Source organism: Notothenia rossii, assembly GCF_949606895.1.
Source record: "Notothenia rossii genome assembly, chromosome: 4".
In the NCBI taxonomy this organism is placed as follows: domain Eukaryota; kingdom Metazoa; phylum Chordata; class Actinopteri; order Perciformes; family Nototheniidae; genus Notothenia; species Notothenia rossii.
In genome coordinates this window covers 71,926,456-71,950,059 of record NC_136902.1, presented here as the reverse complement: position 1 = coordinate 71,950,059, position 23,604 = coordinate 71,926,456, and the positions used below count along the sequence as shown (strand labels likewise).

Here is a 23,604-nt window from a genome sequence, read left to right as displayed (position 1 = left end):
GAAGAGGTCAGCAAGTAATCTGCAGACAGACTGTGGAACAATGAATGTCTCCCATTGGAGACTTACAAATCCATAGTCCTTACTGAAAGCCCTTATAGTTCTAATTGGCATAATAAACCATCTTACTTTAAGCTGACACTAGTCACTTAATGGAGTTTCATCAGCATTAAGGCCAGTTGTTACTGAGCTCTGGCACCTACAGCAGGGTTTGAGCACTGGTACCTGTGCCAGACAAAATAGATCAGTCCAGTAGAGCTCAATGTAAAATCAAGAATAGATCTCCCAACTGTAAAATTCCTATTTAACTCCTGGCTGCTCTTTGTACATTTCTGACCAGTCTATTTATCTCTGCAGCATTCTGTTCTGCACAAGAATCAAACTATGAATGAGATTACCTTATCTACTACCCCCAGAATAAAAGATACATATTTCCAGTTTTCCTCTTTGTTCCTGCATTTAATATGAATAGATGTGTTGTCTTAGTCTGTAAATCGCACAGGACTTCCAATTTCATCGTCTATGTGTACTAGTTTAATGCACAAAATGATGATTTAGGTTATCTGGAAACTAATATGCAAACTCATTTTGTCATTTGCTCTCAACATTACTCATAAGTATCTGAATGTGCGTAATTTGGAATTGTTACTTTTAATTTCAAAATTATTTGGTAGCAACGCAGTATGATGGATTTGTGGTGCCAAGCTAAAGTAATGTGCTGTATAAGTAATTTACATAGCTGGACTGTGAGAGTAAGATACTGTTTCTGAAACCTTGGTTATTTTTATTTAGTATGCACACACAGTAAATGTAAATTGAACTGCCAGGCTCTGCAAAGTGTGCTTTTATTGTGTAGACTAGAGCCTTGACATAAATGATTCATGTGTGTTTGTTTGTGTGTGTTTGCATGTTAATACCTGTCTTAGTTACAGCAGGAGGGTTGTTCCACTATAGAGCATGCAGCACACATGTTTTGTCTGTTGATTAAGATCAATGTGGTCCTCATGCATGAACATCTCTGTATTTAATATCACAAGGCATCCCTCAAAAGGCTGTTCATATAATCATGTTGATATTATTAAACATCAAGTACAATACATACAATAAAAAAGCAGCAGCATTTGCTAATTGTACAACAAATATTGTGTACAAGAGTCAGACATACTGTATAGTTAAATATTTTAGTGCAGTCTAAGTGATGTTGAAGGCTGATGCAAATGTATGTTTTTTAAGTTTACGTTGGAATGAATCGATTGAGAGGCTACCTCTTGGATTTTCAAGAGGCAAGTCCCTAGCTACTGGTGATTTATCTACCTGCCATTGTAATAGTCAGGAGACTGACATTTTGAGATCGTAGAGCCAGAGCAGGCCATTGCTAGAGGTGATAAGAAGGATGGTGCAAGTCAGTGTAATACTTTATAAGTTAAGAATAGGACCTCAAAGTCTGATCCAGCATGTACAGGGAGCTGATGAAATTAAATAAGAAATAGGATAATATTAGTGAATTTTCTAGTTTTTGATTCAATCAGCAGTATTGTACACACAGTGTCATCCTGAAAATAGTGGTGTCGGATCCTAGAATGCTTCCAATTGTCATTCAAGAGTGGATATTGTTGTTTAAAATGTTGCGATACAGAAATATGGGGAACCAAATAAACAAGTGCTGAGACTGACCTTGTGTCTTTTACACGGCCATTTGTATGGTCATGGGAATATTCCTTTTTTTAAATGAATTTACATAATTTACCTTCATCTAATTGACTATCTTTGAGTTAGATTTTCCTCGGGTATGACTTGCTCTGCAGACCATGAATCGGCAGACAGAATGTCATGCTTTTTTAAGGATCTTATTCCTAAACCAGATATTCCAGCGTGTGTGAGATTTGAGTCTAGACATTGGCAGTAACACACCGCAGCCTTTTGTCTCTGCAGAGCTCCCGGTAAGGACAGCTATATTCACGTGTGTGACCTCAGGTTTGAACTGCATGTTTTTCCTCCCAGTATGCAGTTGGTAGTGCAATCATCCCTTGGACAAAAACGTCCTTCCCCACAGCCACTGACAACAGGTTGAAGAGCCCTCCCTCGAATGGTAAAAGAAACAACATGAGAGGAGATGAATGTTTTTAACAAATGCCAGTCTGCTGCAGTCCTGCTGGCTTCCTTTCTCTCCCATTGTAAGCCCATGATCCTCTGTCCGGAGGAGATATTGGAAAAATACAAATGCAAATTCTCTGCCTCCCAACAATTCCACCCTGGAGGGTCTCGAGCTGTCAGTTAATGTGTGTGTGTGTGTGTGTGTGTGTATTGGGGGGGGGGGGGGTGCGTATAGAGATATAGAGGGAGGTAAACAAAACAAAGAAACTGTGACATTGAGACGGAATATGTCTATGTGCAGGGGCCTATAGTTAGTATGTGTGACCCATGAGGACATTTGATTGACCATAACCTGTGTGTGTGTGTGTGTGTGTGTGTGTGTGTGCGTGTGTCTTGCACAAGAACTGAATCCTATTTGAGTTGGTCCACATGGGACCCTGATCCCGCCCGGCTTCCACTGCCAGCTCAGGTGTTCTATGAATGTGATTTATTTCCAAACAAGGAGATCCAAATGAAGATGAGGCAGGGAACATGTGACTGTCTAGAGAGAGGGAGGGATGGAGAGAGAATGCAGATTGCAAACATGATAAAGAGCAAGTGTGTTTGCTTGAGCAGAAAGCAAACTCATTGAACTCCTTGGCATTGAATGTGCAGCATACATTTACGAGGATGATTGTGGAAATGAGAAGAACAATTTATGTTTCATTAATGGTATGAAATTAAGATCGCATTTTTAACAAAAACTTCTTAAAATGTTGGCTTTCAGATTTTAGATTTCATGAAATCTCTCTTTTTTCTCTACATACATACATTCATGTATACTTCATCACTAAAATAACATACTAATCCGCCGCTTGGCTTTTGACAATCACCGATCTGCCCGGGTTAACATCCTTCTTTTGTTAATGGCAAATACAAACCAGCTGTATAGCATTACAAAATGTTATGTCCCTGTTAAAAGCATTGTATCCAATAAAATCTACTTCGAGACCAAATATACTTGACTATGTTCACCCTGCAGTAATAGTCATCGCCACTGCCATGTTAAGAGCCCATGGAAAGTTCTAGAGCAATCATAACTTGCACTGTTAAGTTGAATTTACTTCATAGCATTTACAGAACCATTGAACTGGCTTATAAAGCTGAGTTACAATAATAAAGACTTTTGAGATTCAGTTGAAATTGCATTAATCGTTATATTAAGTGAAAGTGACTTAAAGAAAAAAGTTTTTAAAAATCTAATCCTTACATAAATACATCTATCCATTGTGTTTTTAAAGTTGTGTTTTTTTATGGTGACCACTATGCAGGGAATAAGGTTGAGCCATTGTCATATTTTAAGTCACTTCTTAAAGCAAACTTAAATCAAAGTAGCCTGTTTTTTATACGTTGAATTGCCTTTAAGTCAAGTATTTTATTTTCTATTTAAAAAGACAACCCCACCAGAGTTACATTTCGTCCACATATTTGAAAGAGCAAATAAGTATATCACCACCCCGGTGACAGGGTTGCACCCTCTGGTAATACTCACCCCTAGATTATGCAATGGATGGCATTTTCATTATATGTTTCAGTGGACATATACTATATGTCTAAGGCAGTTCTCGAGGCTGAATATTGATGTGAAATAAAGTCAGAGGCTATGTGAGATTCTCAGAGGTAAGAACCTGTATCTCTTCTTTCTCCATCTCTTCTTTCTCCCCCTCCCAACACAAATGACCTCCAACTTCCAGCGGGGCTCAGGCAGGGCTGAGGGGGGAAATGAGAAAGTGAAAGGCAGGAATACACTGGTGTGTGAGACACAAGCCTGTCTGTTTGTGTGTGTCTGGAATGTGAATGAGTATGACACTAGCTGAGAGAAATGAGGATGTTTCACACAATTACTACAAATGCGCCCATTCAATTATTGTTCCACTTCTTCCATTTGCTCAGTATGAGCTGTTTGTTCATTGGACCTGTTTACCTTCCTAATGCCTCCTCAGCCTTTACATGTGTTGACTCCTCAGCATGTCTGCTGTGCGATCAATGAGCTCCCCAGTCCGTACAACCTGACCTGTCAACATGCTGACATTAACATGACATGAGTGCATGTTTGAGTGGTCAGACAGAGTGTACTGTACGGCACATTTTGACTCGAAGGTGCTGTTTGGTTGCATTAATTCCCTGTAGGCGTTAGCTTTACACCTGACCTTTAAACACAAACACCTCCGAGCTGCTGAATATACACTTTGCCAGCCTCTGTCACATGTAATTAGATTGCTGTTATAATGTGATTAATGGTTTATTGCTCAACATGAGTAATGAAAAATAAAGTGTGAGTTTTATGATTAATTTGAATATAAATTACACATTCATATGTACTGGATGGCAATTTAATTAAATGCCTGACTTTGTATGTATAAGGGTTCAGGTGAAAAGTCAAGTGTGTAAAATAGGCAGTGAAATTAATTCTCTCAGCTAATGTAAATGAGGTGTGCTCTATCACAGGTATGACAGAGGAATTATGGGGAATTAATTATATATCATCCTGATGATCTTCCTTTCATTCAGTTTAATGTGATCCAGAATGAAGAAGTTGAACTGTGTGAAATTCAGCGCTTTCCGCTTGATCCGTCTTTTCTTGCTCACCCTGGTGGGCAGAACTATTGACCTTGGGACTGGCTGTAAAAGGGCTGACGACAGACTCAACTTTTCCCTTTCATTCACTTCCTGTCAGCCACTTGACAGGGTTCTGTTCTTATTTTGCGAGTCCAAGGATCAGCAAGAACATGAATTAATGAACTAGTGGAATGTGTTGGTCTGAATTATAAGTTTATGCCATTATCGTGAAAGTTCTCTTTGACCTCAAACAGCATTAACGCCAGTGTTAAAACTGCATTAGATTGTTGCATTAACCCTTAATCCTTCTCGTTTTATATTTAAATATGACAAAGGATCATTTAACGCAAACATCATTATCTAATTTCAGATTATTTTGGCAGACAGTCCTCATCAGAAAAAAAAGAAAAGATTTGCATTTGTTTTGACAACTAATATCTTGTAGATGTGTCAATAGTGATGATCTTCAACAAAGGCAGAAAATTGTCCAAAAAATATATTTTGCACCAATCCTGGTTCGTTTTAGTTGCATTAACTCCCAGGGTATTCGGGTATGATAATCTAATATTATTCTCCAAGATTAACAAATAGTGGTAGCACACCATTTTACTTGGTCTCTAAGCTATTTGATAACGTCTGCTTTAAGATCAGTGCTTTGTGCATTTTCTAGCATGTCTTTGACTGTTATGAAGCCTTATAAAAAAAAAACTTCCCTTTCAGGTTTGTTCACAGTAATGAAGTGCTGGGTGGGCAGGCCTGTGTCTTGCTGAGTTTAGATAAAGAGGCAGTGGAGCAGAGGATGTAATTAGCTATATTTACCTCCGCCAGCACAAGGCCTGAAGCACAGTAAGACTGACTGTGTCACAACTCAGTAATTACACCTGCCTCCTCATTACGTTCATCTGACCGCGAGCGAGTCTCAGGGTGAGCAGAAAATAGAGATATGTGCACTGTGCAGAGGGACTGGGATTCATTCTCTGGTATTATTTGCCTGGTGCTTTCTTCTACTAAAATCCCCCGCTGCCATTGTCACTTCAGCTTTATACAAAAGGATTAATTGGAGTCATGCACCACCTAAAAACTGCCTTCCAGCTTGGAAGATGGATGTTAGAAAGTTGTAGTTTTATTTATTTTTAGAAGATGAAGGATGTGGTCGGATTTAAATCAGAGGTGATGGATTGGACAGTTTATATGGAGCTACAAAGCTATTTAATTGTTTAAACAGAAATGTTATACCTCTCTAGAAACAAACCCTCTTTTGTGTAATATTTCACTGTTGTTACCCTCAGTAGGGAGTAGATCATATAGGCATATCCAGGAGACCTTCAGTAAACAGCACTTGTATTTATTATTCATACAAAGAAGTTGGAGGTTTGACAGGCCTAAAGTGGGTAAGTTACTGTAGGTAAAATGCTTAGACAGGGCTCAACGCTAACTTTTAAAAGTGGTTGCCAGGCTGGCCAGGCTGCCATTTTTAGACACCTTATATTTTAAATAATGAAGATACTATACAATACATCAACTTAATAATGAACATGTGACACAAAAGAATGTTCAAATGCTTTACAATAAGTAATTAACACAATTATTTGAAACTAAAGTGGTAGTAAACTTGTCCACCCTCAATTGCTGGTATACAAAACACCAGTAGTGGAGCTGTTGTTCTTCACAGATCGCTCACAAATGAATTGAGCAAGTCACTAGTTTTTTGGTCATCCGTATCCCCACCATAGATCCACTGGCCCTTCAGCATTGAAGTCTTGGATTGGCCAGACTAATACATTTCTAATGTTAAATGAATGAAAACCATTCACAGATAAGAATTAGATATTAATTATTAATGCTGTAGATTACCTTTAATATGTCTAACTATATTTAAAATGTGTTACCTTTTTATAGAAGTGATTATATTTGTATGCCAATATTTTTCTATGGTAAAGTTTCGTTTTGCACTTTTATTTTGGTAGTAATAAGATCGGGACTCTTATTTTGAAGGAACTTTTACCGGAAGTGAATGGACAACATTCCTCTTTGCTTTTCGTTCGGGTTCATCTTGCGCTTTATCAGTTGAATCACTTTGAACATTCGTTTGAGATGTTGAAGTGTTGGCCGAACTTTTTACCCCACAGTCAAACAACTTAATTTATTTCACCATTTTTTGTAAAACAAACACACGGCGCACCACGCACGTGAGTAAACGTGCATCACTTTCTGGCTCCGTAATCACACCAATGCACGTGCAACTTAAGTATCAGGTTCTGACTGGTCATAACAATAATTAAATATCACTCTTAATACAACAAATATTTAACATTTATCTCTTTTGGGGTGCACATTTAGCTGTTTGCTGTCCTTATTTCTTTATGTTAAAAACTGGTTGCCACTGATGGCAACCAAAGGCCAATAAGTGGTTGACATTTTTTTGAATGGTTGCCAATGGCAACCTGGCAACCGTTACTGTCGAGCCCTGTTAGATAATGTTCACTAGTGGCAATGTCTCTGATGTAGCTATTTCTTGCTTCGTACAGACATATCATTGGGAGGAGGTTGGGGTGGATAGTGTGTATACAACATGTTTTGGTTGCATCCCGAATCTTGCGGCTCAATGGTATTTGGACGAAACGGGATGTTTAACCTTATGGCTTACGAAAAAACACTATAGTATTACTATTAAGAATTACTATAGAAATACCCCCAAAAACTGCTATAGTATTTCTATGGTGTTTTGGGACACACTATAGAGAATTACTTTAGTATTACTATAGAGTTGGCTATGGTGATCTTATAGTGAAGTTACAGTTATACTATAGTGTTTCCTGTAGTATTTCTATGGTTTTTCGGCCACTATAGGAAATTACTATAGCTATACAATTGAGTTTTATGTAGTATCACGAGTGCTTTCTATATTATTTCTATGGTTTTTTGGAACACACTACAGAAAATTACTATAGTAATACTATAGAGTTGGCTATGGTGATCTTATAGTGAATCTATAGTTAATTAGCTTTAATAATGATGCATTCAGCAGGGCTCGACATTAAGGACTGCCCGATGGCCCGGGGCCATCTAGTATTTAGCTCGGGCAATGAAGCCTCACCTGCTGGTTGCCCGATCGGGCAATCTATTATGCCAGTATCATGCAGCTCGCGGATCCAGTAATGAGTGACCCGACAGTAAAACTAAAAATATCTATAACTAGTTTAGGTAGTTTGAGAGGTAATTAAAATAGCTACGAGTGATATTCTAACCTGGAGTGTGTGTTTTGTCCGCTCACCGCTGCATGTGTTCATGCAGAGCTGCGTGTCGACTCGTCAGCAGCAGCTGATCTCTCTCTCCCGTCAGATTAGACTTCACTCGCGTTTATGTCCATATCGATCAGATCCAGCTAGTTCTAGCTAATGATATGAATACCTGCTTATTAAAAGACACCTAAACAATAAGTGTCACTCTGCAACCGGGTGAGGCCATAAAGTATAGCGCAGCATTATGCATTTGTTTACATGCCCACCGGAACCCCGAGGCAGTACCAACAGATCAACGCACAATCAACCCAGACAGGACATCTCTTTCTCCACATTACGTGTTAGACATTAGAATTGACTCTTCTTGTCTGTCACATACTCTTCTTGTCTGTCACATAAGTGGCGCAACTGAAGCGGTATTGCGCTAAAGGGAAACTATTTTGACCGAAGAGATTTAGATTTGCCTGCTAACGGGAACTCCGACGTCACCATGTTGTGTGCTTCGCGGATGCGCTCGGCTCCTCTCGACTGCTGCTCGGTCAGCTTCCGGATGAGAAAGCATTAATTCGACCAACTTACAGTAGATAACATTACAAACATTTTTAACAGGAGCCATAATAGTGTAAATAATGTTTGTTTTGGCAGTTATAACTGAATGTAATGTTTTCTACTTTTTTACATCTGGGAAGGCATTTGCCTTCATCAGTGTCTTGACCAACAACTTAAGTATTTCTTATAGCTATGCAGGGCATGCAAGCGAGCAAACAAGAGCAAACAAACAAGTGAAATGAAGAATACAATTGAAATTGTACAATATAATATTGTGGCGGTTCATCTTATAATTCAGTCTAGAGAATGCACCAGACAGCATAGTAAGACCTGGAAAAATCTAAATGTTCTAGGGGGAGGCCCCCCAAACCCTTCGTGCCATTTCGGCCACGCGCATTTTTCAGATGGCCCACAGGGCCATCTAAGCTAATGTCATGCTAATGTCATGCACTGATTCATCCCTATAGTAAGTATGGTATCAACAAATACAAGTTAGCAAGCAGAGCAGTTTCAATTTGAAAGATAGGGACTTTATTAACAAAATACAATACATTGTTCACAGATTATAAATACGAATAACTTAAATGTAAAAAAATTACAAAAACAATTTCAGGCCTGAAACCGAAATGGTTGGGCAATGAAATTAAGGGAAAAAGTGTCCCAACCCCTATATACAGTATAAACACATTTCACATTCACATACTTACAACCCATGCCTCTCTACCAAGTCAGAGATGCAAACTCTGACAAGTTTGAGGCTGGTCTTCTCGGTAAGAATGCCATTTTGCAATTCATCAAATACTTCTGGAATGTTCTTCCTAAGTAGATCAGTTAGGCCATTCAGAAGAACTGGTTCTTGGCTGAACAAAACAATAAGAGCAAGCACAGCACAAAGTAAAGTTCTGGCCTGTGTGATTTTTTGAAACACAATTTGACAAGCATGGTACATGTATACCTGAGTTTGACAGACTTCTCTTAGGACAGGCTGAAGATCCGGTGCTTCAGAAAAGTGCACTTGGAATCTGTCAAAGTTACTGATTCTCACTGCTATCAACATCTATAAACTCTTTGAAGTCTGTGTTGTATTTTAAAATCCTATCAAGGACAAATCCAAATTCACCTGTTACTTCCAGGAGATGGTTTGTGCTTTGGACACTGTAGATTTTTCTTTTAATTTATTTTTTGCTAGGACTTTAACAGATTCCTGCAGCTCATTCCCGCTTCCTGTAATTATAAGAAAAAGACAAATTCATCCTGATGTTGACTAATCATATTATGCCAGATTAAATTAAATGCCATCATCTATCATCTTCTAGTTAAACCCATTAATACACACCTTATATAAATTATAAGCAGTATGGTAATTTTAAGTTAATTAACTTCACCCATAAATACAACTTCTAGAGAAGCACAGGGGAGATTCTGCTCAGCCTCCAGTGGCGTTTTCTTCTGGAGGCTGGGTATTTCTTTATATTTTTTATTTGTATTAAAAAACATTTCTCCGCTGTTGTCAGTGAGTATTTTACAAAGACTGAAACAGCGCCCCTCTAAATGAATGTGGTGAAACACAGTATTGCACGCTACACTCACTCTATACTAGGGGTTTCACAACTACCAATATTTACTAGTCGACTAGTTTTTCAAAATGGTAGTCGACTAGTCGTTACGTCATAATAGAGACACACAAAGAGAGGTTTACAACTGTATTTTCTATTGGAACTCATACAGTAACATTAAACACTGCATTTTAATTTGTGTTACATGGCTGAGTAAATAACAAACACTGGACTCACCAAAATCGACAGCAAAAAACTCTTGTTTACATAAATGCCACGTAAATCCAGTGCGCAACAGCGCATTGCGCAACACTTCGCTGTCCTCCACGATAACGTCCACCTTTCCATATTTTTGGTTTGAACACCAATGCATCGACATGTGAGGGAAGGAGGCTTGACCGCTTTCGGGTGACAGTGTTGCCTGCCAGGGAAAAAACCCTCTCACTCGGGGTGCTTGTGGCTGGAATAGCCAGGTAGCTCCTCGAAAGCGGGGGAAGCGGTGCACGTTTTCTGCCCACCACTCCAGTGGATTATCCATTGTGGGGATATGCGGTGACGCTGGCAGTAATCCCGTAGCTCATCATCCGCATCACTGTTGACCCGTGTTTTCTTGCTGTTCGTTTGCCTCTGTTCAGTGCTGACGCCGGTCCGTTGCTCACTGGTGCTAGCATTACTGCTAGTGCTAGCTGTCGGCAGCGGGTGCTTCATCTTCAGATGGTTGCGCATAGCAGATGCATTTGTATTGTACTTCAGTACAGCTGTACACAACTGACACTTCACTGTGGAGTTGGTTACATCTTCGTTAAAGTACTGCCATACATAAGAATGTCGGACGTGTTTTGTAGCATTTTGCAGCACCTAGTTTACCTCCATTTTTTTCCACGACTAGTCGACTAGGGCCTACAGCGCCGACTAGTGGTAAAGGTAGTCGACTAGTCGACTAGTCGATTAGTTGGTGAAACCCCTACTCTATACTACACCCGCAGTCCGCTGTGTCAGGTCTATCGTTATTCCAACCCAGTTTAGATTTAACCACGCCCACTTCCGCAAGAACGTAACTTTAGCGTCATAAGCTGTGTCCCAATTCAGCGGCCGCATCCTCCTGAGGATGCATTCGGAGACCGCATACGTCACTTCCGCCAAACGAAGGCTGTCCCAATTTAAAAAAAAGACAAGAGTCCTCCGAATGCGGCCCGCAAATGCAGCCTTCTTTCCCCAGATTTAGAGGATACATCTGATGTACACTCCGCGGTGTACCATATCTCAGGATGCAACGGGTGACGGTGACGAATGAGTTAAAAAAATATATATAAGGCTTGTAACGTCCCATCAACGGCTACAACGGTTTCAGCTGGATTCGTTTTTAAATGTACTCACCCAAATAGTAAACGACATGAAAGAAAAGTAAACCTATTTAATTTGTGTATTTAAATATACGGGCAATTTGAGATGTCTTCTTTATATTACATACATAAAATAATATGAAGTGAAAATATTTCTAAACCCTGTTTGGTTTTCATATTGTTGGGATTCATTATAAAGCTAATTTATTTATTTAACTGCTTTTGTTATACAAATCTTACTGCAACAATTTTGTTTTGATAGGGAGCAAGGAGCGGACTGCGCAATTTATCCAGATGCGCGGGGAGAATGAAGCCCTCTTCACGGGGGCCTGTTGCGACCTCGGGAAAATAATTTAAACATAACACCAAAATAAGTACAGCTAGATCTGACTCCATATTGAACAGTTTTGAAAATATTTTGAAAATATTTTGCCTAGTGTCAGAAATTATTACCGGCACTTGTGACTGCAGCTGGTTGCTAGGTGACGGGGGCGGCTAAATGTATGGGTAACTGCCGGTGACGTACAACGACATGCTCCGTAGACCGTCTCCTCAGGAGGACCCAGCCTCTGAATTGGGACACAGCTATAGACTTCATCTTCGGCAGTTATAGCGGTCGCAGTAAAGCAGGATATTGAATAGTTGTTTTTTGTCTTTCCAAGGATTTGTTGACTGAAAGTAAACGATCCTGTAATCGAGATTGTATTACTGGTGTTTTATCATCTCAGCTGGTGTAAGTGCAGATTAACCTTGACCATTACTGTGTACTTCATTTATCTGACAGCATTATTTAATGATACTATTTTATATATATATATATATATATATATATATACACATTTATTCATTTATAAACATATATATATAAACACACACTTATATGTACTACTCACACATGTGTTTATTAATGTATACACACACAGCATTATTTAATGATACTGTTTTATATATATATATATATATATATATACACACACACACATTTCATTTATAAACATATATATATAAAATCCTAAAACATTGGTATAGTTATGATAAAATGTTTATATTCTCTTTAAATGTACTTCATGTGCTTGCATGTTATTCTTTGTAATGCCTTGTCTTTTATCTGGACAATAAGTCTGTTATTAAGTGGTATAGTTTAGATGATGATGATGATGATGTGTAGGTGAGGCATTGATATGAGCAAACACATCCAATGTAATTTGATTTTCATCATAGTATTGAGAAATAGGTCTTATCAGATACCTTCAACTGCGGGTACTCCTCTATATTGTTCTGTGTTCTTCCAGAGCACACTAAAACACGAGGTCTGAAATGAAAGCAAAAAAAAAAGAGCCTATAGTTATTCAGGTACTATTCTGATGCTAATACTTTAGTACTTATACTGATGCTAATACTTTAGTACTTATACTTGAGTATTTCTACACTCTGGTACTTGTACCTTTACTCAGATACATGATCTTATCACTTCTTACACCTCTGGAAAGCACTTTTATGTAAAGGAATACATTTTTATAAATGTCCCAACATTTCATTTTTACATGGCAAAACGTTAATGTTATTAATGTTAAAATAGACATTTATAACATATTATAAATGTCTATAAAATATTAAATAAACGTTAACATGTTACATGACAAACAAAAAAACGAAACATTATATATAGGCTATATATACAGATGTTTGCTAATGTATCCCTCTTATATCCATCAGGAATTAATATTACCTCAGCACTGCATAAGTGTGGTCGTCAGTCATATTGACAAAGAAGCACTATTATATTCAGGGGTGCACATAACTTTTTCAGGGAGTTACTCAGATGAGTACCAGGAGACAGGGTTTGGTACTCACCCCACAGGAACCGTGGTTTCAATAAGTCTATTCCTCCTCACTGTCCTCCTCAGTGTCTACCTCAGTGTCTTCCTCACTGTCCTCTATTTCCACTTCTTGCATGGTAGAGGATGATGCTGCAGATGCACCTCCCTGTCCCTGTTGAAACCTCCGACTTGCTGTCTCCATCCACAGGTCAACAGCTGGCTTTGGGTCAAATGTCTCTGTGGTCTTCTTTGACAGGTGAATGTGCATCAGGGCTGACAGACGAGCATGTGACAGACGAGATCTGTACTTGGTTTTTATTATGTTCAGATGTGAGAATCCCCTCTCACAAGCTGCACTGCTCAAAGGCAGTGTAAGAGACAGTTTAACTAATGTGTTGATGCTGGAGTAAGCATCTGGATTACAATTTATTATTTGGAGCAAGTCATACACAGAGGTGGCAGCCAAGCGTTTTCCTGCTTGCTTTAAACGCATCCATTCTCTCAGTATAGTGTCTCTGTCAAGTTGCAAGGTGGCCTCATATTTCTGAAGAATGTTGCAAACTGTTGTGTTGCCAAAACTGTGAATTCCTTGCATTTCCTGAGGCCAAGTTGAAGGATCAAACACTAAGAAGTGATCAGATGACTTGAGGGAGTCATATCTGATTTCAAACTCTTCAATTAACCCCCTGAGTACGTTTGTCTTGTCCCTGTCAGCATCATCATTAGATACAGTGTGTGTCCTCCTGTAGTGGCCTTCAGCATCAAGCAGAAGTGTGAACTGTCCAATGGCCACCATGAGTTCATCCTTACATTCCCCAATGGTCAGTTTTCCCTTCTGAAACCTAATGGATGTGATCTTCAAAATGTTGCCAATGTCAAGCATGTTGGCCAGAACACAGTGAAAACGCTCAGAGCATATATGCTTTAAGTCATTGTTATCACTTGTAGCCAGTTGCATTTTAATGGCTGGCAATAGTCTTGATATTTTTAACAGTGTTTCATGCCTCCACGCAGACCATCTGATATTGTGAAACTTACCCAGTTTCACAAAGGGGATCCCATTTTCATGACACAATCTCTTTAACACAGCAGTGTGTTTTGCTCCACCTTTCTGTAAATAAAACTGGAGCAGCTTGACCACAGATCGATTAAAAGTCTCACAGTAAGGAACGTTACGATCAGCTGATTTGGCGCAGTTCTCCAGTGTGTGCGCGGTGCACAGGATGTGCACAAGCGAGTCTCCCACCGCAGCCAGTCGGCGTAGTTTTGGCACAACTCCGTTGTACACACCAACGTTAACAGCAGCTCCGTCTGTGCACACAGCGACCAAATTTTTCTTCCAGTCATCCAAGCCTGCCTCCTGGAAAAGCTTCACCAGTCCGTCTGTTATGGCCTGCGCGGTTCGGTCAGCACCCAGTTCAATTAGTCCAAGAAAGTCCGAAGTAAACTCTCCGTTGCTGGACACGGACACGATGTAAACGATCTCCTGCTCGGTTTTTGTGATGTCCTCAGATCCATCAAAAAGTAGCCCCCAAAATTCAGCAGACTTCAACTTTAGTCTCAACTCCCCACTGATAGTTTGCGCAATGGTCTGCATCAGTGGTTAATTTGAGCCGGATCCTGCCGGAACAGGATCCGGCACCTCTTCATTTTGGCCACCCTGTGTTCCGGCACCTATTTGGGCAGATCCGGTACCTCTGACAAAATTATAAAAAATAAAAATGGTTAAAATGAAATAAAATATGCAGATATTAATTTACAGAAAACATCCCAAGAATTTCATGTCGTTTATTAAGATTAAGATTTGAAAGAGTCGGAGATCTGTGTTGACGCACTGAAAAGCTGGACCAACGGACAAACGTCTTTCACTTTTGAAATTCGCCACATGAGGAGCACGTCGCGGAGAGGAAGAAACGGTGATTCAATGCAAGCATGTCAAAAAGACAGTTACATTTACTGTCTTTCTCCAAAAAGAAGGAAGAGGTAATAGACACTTCAAAACGAGTCAGAAAAGCCTCCACAAGCAGCGACGAGGGCAGCTGCAGCGGTCATGTTGATGGTCAAAACCAGGAGGAGGTTAGCGCCGCAACAGCTAGCCAGCTAGCTAACCGACAGCTAGCCAAGCCCGGGCAGCGGGTCAGGTTCACCGCCAGCCGGAACAGGAGCCAGCTACCGTCAGCCAGGTGGACCACCAACAGCAAAGGGTGGGTACCCTGGCATCAACTAGCCCGGTACAACAGCCGGAGCAAGAGGCGAGCGGAACCGCGACATCAGCTGGCTTACAGCAGGAAGATTCAGTAGGAGAGGAGAGCGCATTGAGTGTAGAAGAGTGTGGGACGTCCAGCGACAGGTCAGTTTTTTCTAACTGTGGCCAAGAACTTGGAGGACCGTATGTTATCTCAAGGAGGCCGGATGCCAGATAAAACTGGATATAACAAGTTCATTGAGGAGTTGAAGGTGCTTTACGCACAATACTGGCCCGAGGACGCAGGTGCGCTGTATGGAGAGACTGAGGTCGAGTCACTGTGTCAGCGCTTCAACATTGCCAACCCGCGCGCAGTCATACGGGCCTACAGAACGTACAGAGACTCAGATGGTAAAGACACCCCCGATGAGCTGATGGAGTTACTTGTTGCTGTCAACAGCATTCCCATTGCAAGTGCTGAATGTGAGCGCGGATTTTCTCAAATGAACTTGATTTGCACTCCCAACCGTAGCTCTTTGCTCACATCTACCATGTCATCTTTACTCTTCCTAAATCTTGTTGGACCCCCCCTGGCTAAATTCAATCCAGTCCCGTACGTGAGGTCCTGGGTGGCCAAAGGACACAGAACTGCCACAGACACACGCAGTAAAAGCAGAAAAAAAGAGATAGAGGACAATCCGGACATGCTCGTGATGTGGGGTGTTTTAAACAACTAAATATGGTGAGCAAACATACTGTCTATTAATAGGCCGCCGTGCCAATCTTTGAATAGGCCTAATACATATATTTTTTACACGTTAAACCTGTTGAGAAATTAATTGCTGGCTGTATACTGAAGTCCCACCTGTGGTGATGTGGGCATTTGCCTATGTTGTGCGTACTAGCCTAAAAAATTATAAATTATCGTCATAACATTTATACCATAGATACTATTTGAAATTGAGGCTTGTAAGTCCCACAGCGTTGCAAGTGGACATTTTCATGTTGTTTTCAGCACCTTTTCTGTATACGTTCCGGGACCTGTACGCGTCTCGTCATCCCTGAGCTGTCATATGTACTTTGCGTTCCGGCACCTTATGATTTACAAATTAAGCACTGGTCTGCATTATTCGTGTCCCCCCTTCACGTGAGTGATATGCGCCTCCGATATTTACTCCGAGCCGCTTCAGTAAAGGAATATCCTCAGCATAGGAAGACATAGGACGTGCATGTTTAGCTTTATGAAAGGCGAGGAGAAAAATATTACACAGGGCTTGCCGTTGCTCTTCATTCAGCTTGCCTTGCCATCTAGCAAGTGGGTGGTTGGATAGTTCTTCTGTAGTAGCTTGTTTATTAGCAATAACTTGTGCCACATTAACATGCTCCTTGCTCTTTTCATGTTTTTCAAACAAAGGGTGGTTGAAATTTTTCAAGCCTGTATAAAACGTACCCGTTTTGTCCGCTAGATGTGGATGCGAGCGGCATTTCCGTGCGATCATCATCGGCATCCAGCCACGGCACGTCTTGGAGCCACTTAACAGAAAATAATCGTTTCTTCGGCTCTGGCTCGGTTTGTTGTTTCTTTGCAGGTAGCGAAACGCCAAAGTAGTTGCTCAGTGTTTTTTGTTTTTTCGACATGTCTACTCCATTTAATTTTTACATGAAACACGTGTACACCAAATATGTTTTGATTTGACCTGGTACGCAAAGGCGCGCAATGACTCACGGGACGTTACGCATTCCACATTTAGGCCGCGCATGCGTACCTGCGTACCAGTTATGTGCACCCCTGATTATATTGTATATTATGCAGTTTTTATAAGGACGGTATGCTGTCAGATTCAGATTTCGCGGGTGTGCCATGTCTATGACGCTATCGCGTAGAGCTACGTCGATCCTTGCGTAATGCGGAAGTGGTTAAATCTAAACTGGGTTGGAATAACGATAGACGCGTCAGGGACATGTCAAGGAAAGCCCGCCGCTTTCCTTCCGACCAATCAAATCGGGAAGGCCTAACTGCCGTGCGTGACGCTGCGTCTCACATACACAGTTGCCTTAGCGACAAGAGGCAGATATGAAATCTCCCTTCTACACAATATAATATTTGCAAGTATAGAGTAGTGGCTGATGTTTTAGTCAGAAACAGGTAAACTGGAGTGTACATGTACTACTAATAAATAACTTTAGTGCGAGTAAGTTACTTATTTGCACTGTAAGAGACTGTATATCAACGCAGCCTCACTCGCACTTTCTCGCCACATCTGGCCGAACAATGAAACCTAGCCAAAGTAGCTAGATAGCATTAAACATATAGCTGCTAATGCTATCAATATAATGCCGATTGAAGAATGATCCCAGAAAAGAGTGTAAACTACATTAAGTTAAGATAAAATAAATATAATAAAAAAGAAGAACGGCCTAAAGGAAAATAATTGTCATCCAGGCAGCTAAACTCAATAGTTAGCTGTTCAACATTGGCGAAACATATTTATTTAAGTTTAAAAATATGTATTTAGACCCCTAGCTTGCTCACATTATGACAATATATCTGCTCACTTTGTTAAAAACGTTTTGTTTCTATATAAGTTACCTAGAGTTAGACTCTCCTCCGCTGAAATCCATCCTCCACAGCAGCCAGAGGTGGAATGGCAGTTGGGACATTTGATTGACAGTTGGGCAGTTGAAAAATGATACATTTGAAATAACTCAACCGTGATTGGGCAGGACAGTGCCCAATGTTAGTGCCCAGTGTTAGTCAACACTATGTGCATTTTTATTTTTTCTATGTACACACATGTGTGTGTAAAATAGTTCAGAAATTACACTGAATGTGTTGAATTGCCTTTGTCACAGCAGTGTGTTAAAAAAAAAATGACACATTAATTCTAGGAGTGTAATACTTTTACAAACACTATGGTAATAATATGCATTCATTATGACAATATCATACTATTATAGGAGTGTTCTATAGTGTGTTCAAAAAACAACTACAGAAACACTAAATATACTACAGTAGTACTATTTAAAATAATATAGTCTTAATACAGAAACACCAAAACAAACACTATGGTAATACTTTTACAAACACTATATAATAATATGCATTCACTATGACAATATCATGCTCAGGGGTGCACATAACTGTTTTGCCCTGGTTCTCAAAGGAGCACCTTTAGATGTTGCTTGGTGCGCATCCTTAAAATTAAATAAACCGGACCTTTTGAGGGGTACTTCACTTTATGAACGGGGGGGGTGCGCTAGTGAACACGCAGCAGGGTTACTGTGCGGAGCGCATAAAGCAGACCCTTCACGCGATAGCGAGGGATCGCAGATGCCGTCGTGCTCGTGGACGGATTAAAACAATTAAACCTAAATAGCTCGCGAATTATACTTTGGCGACCGTTAATATAGCTGGGCGGCCCGCCCAAGTACAGTCTATGTGTGGGAAACCCTGCTATATTAACAGTTCTTACAGTATGCAACTCGCAAATAGCTCTCTCTCTTTTCTATCTCTCTCTACTCTATTTTCTCTTTCTTCTCTCATCTCTCTTTTCTCTTTCTCTCTCTCAATGTTGGTGCGCAAATGCGCCTTTTTTCAAATGATCCGGTGCTCTTTTTTGGCGGGGGGTGCGCATGCGCACCTGCGCACCAGTTATGTGCAGCCCTGATCATGCTATTACTATAGGAGTGGTCTACAGTGTGTTCAAAAAACAACTACAGAAACACTATATATTATACTATAGTTATACTATTTAAAATAATATAGGAATACTACAAAGATCTAGATACATAGTATTACTATTGAAATATTATAGGGCTACTATAGCTAGTAAAATGGCACTACAGAAAAGACTGTAGTAATACGATAGCTGGTGAAAAATACTATAGAACTCTACAAACTTACTATAGGATACTATACAACTCTTATAGTATACTATAGTAATACTATAGTTAATTTTCGTAAGGGTATAGTCACACACATGGTTATAGTCATGCTTACAAAAAAATATGTGTTTGAAACTGAAACAGTGATCTAATAACTGAGTTCCTCCTTTGCTCCCGTTATAATTACTTAAGACATAAGAAAGCTTTGCCAGTTAATTTAAGTATATGTACGTTTGTTAAGGTTAGATGAAGATTGTGGTTTTGGTTTGATGTTGAGAAACTACTTCACTAATGGATCATTACCCTTAAACATGTTGATTATGCTTTCTGTGAACAGGTAATGTTTTGTAAATATTGTAGGCAAGATGCAACAAATTAAATGTAAGTGAACATTTTATATTTACTCTATTATACACATTTTGTAATTGTATTGTATTTACACACGGCATCTATTGCACGTCTGTCCGTCCTGGGAGAGGGATCCCTCCTCTCTTGCTCTCCCTGAGGTTTCTCCCATTTTTCCCTTTAAACTGTGGGTTTTCTCTGGAAGTTTTTCCTTGTACGATGTGAGGGTCTAAGGACAGAGGGTGTCGTATTGTCATACTGATATTCTGTACAAACTGTGAAGTCCACTGAGACAAATGTAACATTTGTGATATTGGGCTTTATAAATAAACATTAATTGATTGCTATTGTAGTGAAATGTGTTAAAACTAGCTAGCTAAAGTAAATGTTCTAATATCCCAAATAACAAGAATACAGATATAACTTTTAAATGTTATGGACATACTATATGTCTGGTTTTTGACTGAATACTAATTGAGACTTAGCAAAGACGGTTTTCAAAGATGACAGTTTGGAACATACTGAGCACACAGATGGTGAGTGAAGATGCGGATTATGTTGCAGAAGTTGTAGAAGAAGTTTCTCTGGAAACTTTTATAGTTTATTTCACTGTGGAATAAAACGCAACCAGAACTTTCCTCAGACTCAAGCTAGAAATGTATAGCCACCTTTCTTCAAGTATTCACTCACCGATATGTGTATGGTGAGGCTCTTTTATCTTCCTTTGTTAGTGAATGATAGGAGAAAGCATCCTTTAATACTCTACCTGTGTCCCCACTGCAAATGGTAAACCCCTTACCCTGGACTTCAGTATGAATTGGATTGGAGATTGTCCCAAACTCCAAAAGGCCCCTTTATGTAGTTCTGTGTTTAAGTGGCTCTTCAAACGTGTCTGGAGTTGGTACCATCTCTGACATTTAACTTGTCCGACAGATAATATCCATCTATCTATCTTCCTGCCACTAAATAAGCGATTCGTTGGTGAAGGTATGCTAATTATCCACCCAAGACAAAGGGAAACAGGGCTACAATGATGAATGGCTTTGTTGGAGCAGGTGGGCTTGCTTCTTTAAAGATAACCCTTTGTATGTAGAGGAGAATGTGTTTTCCATTCAAATAGCCTTATCTAGTTACACAGGAGGTGTTCACAGCTCTGTACTGTTCTAATGAGGAGACAGAGAAAGATGAAATAATAAAATGAGACATGCAGCCCTGCATTACCATATAGATAACCAGTACAGTACACGTAAGAACACGATCAATAGGTGGGTGTTTACTCCCGTTTGAGTATCAGTGAGAAAATGCAGACAGAGTTGTTTTGCTTTGGAGGCGAAAAAAAGTATGAGAGGACGAAGAAATAATGAATGATCAGGAATCTTTTACAGCAAAAGTTTCCGAAGATTTAAAGCAGCTGAAAGAAGCACATTCTGTGTTTTTCCTCCGCTACAGTATGGGTGTATCAGCCAAGGTATTTACTCATTTTGAGAGGCACTTTAAAAGGGGTGATTGGATAACCTTTCGAGTGCACACCTTGGGCTAAATTGTAGTGCATGTTTATAGGAGCAGATCTACTGCTCAGACTAGGACCCATAAAACACATAATCTTTTAAACTGACACATCCGATTGCAGAGAGCTTGTCAAATGTTTCTCCAATCCATAAAATGTGCTCAAAGGGGTTTTACGCTGCAGTCAGCATGGATGTATGACTCCTATCTACAGCATGCTGACCTCCCACAGAAATAGTTGTACTGTAACAGCACAAAAACATTTTCTTTATCAAACAACCTCTGATACCGATACTTATTTTAGCTTCATTGGGCAGTATTCTCCTCAAAACGATCCGTCATGGGTCCGTTGAGCATTAGGGAAGACACATTCAGCACAGAGAGGTTCTGTTTATTCCAATATGTTAGAAATACGGTGGCAGGTTCAACATTAATCCTACAATTCAGCCTTTGTTGAAATATTACGTGTACTTATAATTCACTGAAAAGGTTATTTGGTCCGTTTTGCTTTACATCCTTTGCATATACTTTCCAATTACCTATGATGGAAGGCACTTCCTGTGAAGTGAAAAGGTTTAGTTGCTTTGTATGGACTAATAATGTGATTGATTTGATTTCTCGCTCGGAGACAAAGTAAAAATTGCGATCACAGCACTAAACAAGGGGAGACTTCTTTCAGGGGAAAGTTGATCATAATCAGTTTAACGTCTTTCTCTGTTTTACTTTTCTTTGCTAAAGAATCCAGGATGTCAAATCATCAGAATATAACTGTGTTTAAGGGTGAAACCTGTAATACTGATCCAAAGACATGAGGGCAGTGTTTTACATCAATTACTATCCATAATACGCACAATATACAGTCAACAGTAGCTCTCTCCATCTCTACGCACACTCTATTATGGGCAGCCATCTGCAATGAGGGTGAAGTGCTTTTATTGTTTCTGCCTCCTGAAATGTACACACGGACCATAGATGTATTATTGACAGTTCTCGAGGCAACTGTATTTATTTGTTTATGGGCTCAGTGGTTGTCAAACTTTTTCTGTCAGGCCCCCCCTCTGGAGAAAAAAAAAAAATCGCGCCCCCCCAACACAAATAGTCAGGCTCAGTGGCGAGATTTATTTTGGGGGCGCTGTGGGGTAGCTTGACGTTTCATAGAGGGTGCTCAAACATTTACGGTTTCCCATTAATGTACCGGTCGCTACAGTGGAATGTTCTACTGCAATACTCCCCACGCAAATACACAGTGTACCCGCAACTGTTACAATCATAATCAGCTCACGGCATATTGGTGTAAGCAGGGGTAAAGTGCTATTTTTATAGGTGGTGTGTGGACCTCACATAGGGGGGTCCGGGGGCAAACTCCCCCGGGAAGATTTATTTTTAAATATTGAAGTTAAAAGCATCAATCTGGTGCACTTTGAGAGCAAAATGAAGAGATCTATGGACACATCTCTCAACACCCATATGAAACAGAACTGTAAACAGATTCACTTTTTCTTTAAGGATATTTTACAAATCACTCCCTTTTAAACTTTATTCTTTTTTTAATGTCATATAGTATTTCATAACTGTTTTTAATTTATTTTCTTATTTTTTTATAACTATAATGATCATATAAACGTGTGCCTCGGAAATAATTGTTTACATTAATGGTGACCAAAACGTTTGAGACCCACTGAGATAACAATCAGAGTCCTTTAGTTCACTGCGTCTCTCAGTCTGACAGGAGAGGACTCTCCTCCACTTTTTTGTTGTAAAAACTCCTTATATCTGTTAGCGTAGCTCGCTAGCACCAGAAGCTAACAACAACGATCTCCGGTACCGGTGCGCTCTCTCTCTCGCTCGCGCATTCACAAAAAATGGCTCGTTCCACACACACACAGAGCCGAGCTGTAATGAAACACAGAGACCCAGACGTAATAGTACTGTATCATATTATTTTCGTATCAATACTTTTTCAAAATATGATTATTATTATTTATTTTTTTAATAACCATTTTTCCTCCTGGTCTCTCGCGCCCCCCCTGTCATGCCTCTGCGCCCCCCACTCTGAGAACCACTGGCTTAGGGCAAACTCAACTGAACTCATTATAATAGACACCTTTGACATAACATAATACACTGTAACCTCTAGATTCTGTGGATGATTTTTGATATGTTTGAAATATTTATATCAAGGGTCTGCCATATCTTACCCATTTCATATTTATTTAGTTAGCATCTGAGTTTTTGCATCACATTTTCTGGTTACTGCTGAACCCAGCTGTTGAAACAAAAGCTGCACAAAATGCACCAGAGAAAACAAATATATCTCAATTGAAATGTAACCATTTTAAAGCTTTGAGATTCTATGATTTAGGTTATAATATGTATTTATGTATTTTATGTTGATTGGTCGACAATGGGATGCAGCTCAATTTACTTCTAATTAGAGCTTTAATGTGTGTTATTAAATACATCGCCATGTCCCAATTAGAAAAC

The 23,604-nt window shown here is 39.7% G+C and overlaps 1 protein-coding gene and 1 long non-coding RNA gene across 3 annotated transcripts in view; one reads left to right on the top strand and one right to left on the bottom strand.

Moving 5' to 3' along the window:
- Positions 1-23,604, top strand: part of robo1 (roundabout, axon guidance receptor, homolog 1) — a 344,541-nt gene that overhangs the window by 70,935 nt on the left and 250,002 nt on the right. The window lies entirely within an intron of this gene.
- On the bottom strand, positions 8,995-18,018 carry LOC307037159. Its single transcript, XR_013807618.1, has 4 exons — positions 17,975-18,018; positions 12,628-12,691; positions 9,436-9,704; positions 8,995-9,340 (listed from the first exon to the last, which is right to left on the bottom strand). It is a non-coding gene; the product is annotated as an uncharacterized lncRNA (long non-coding RNA).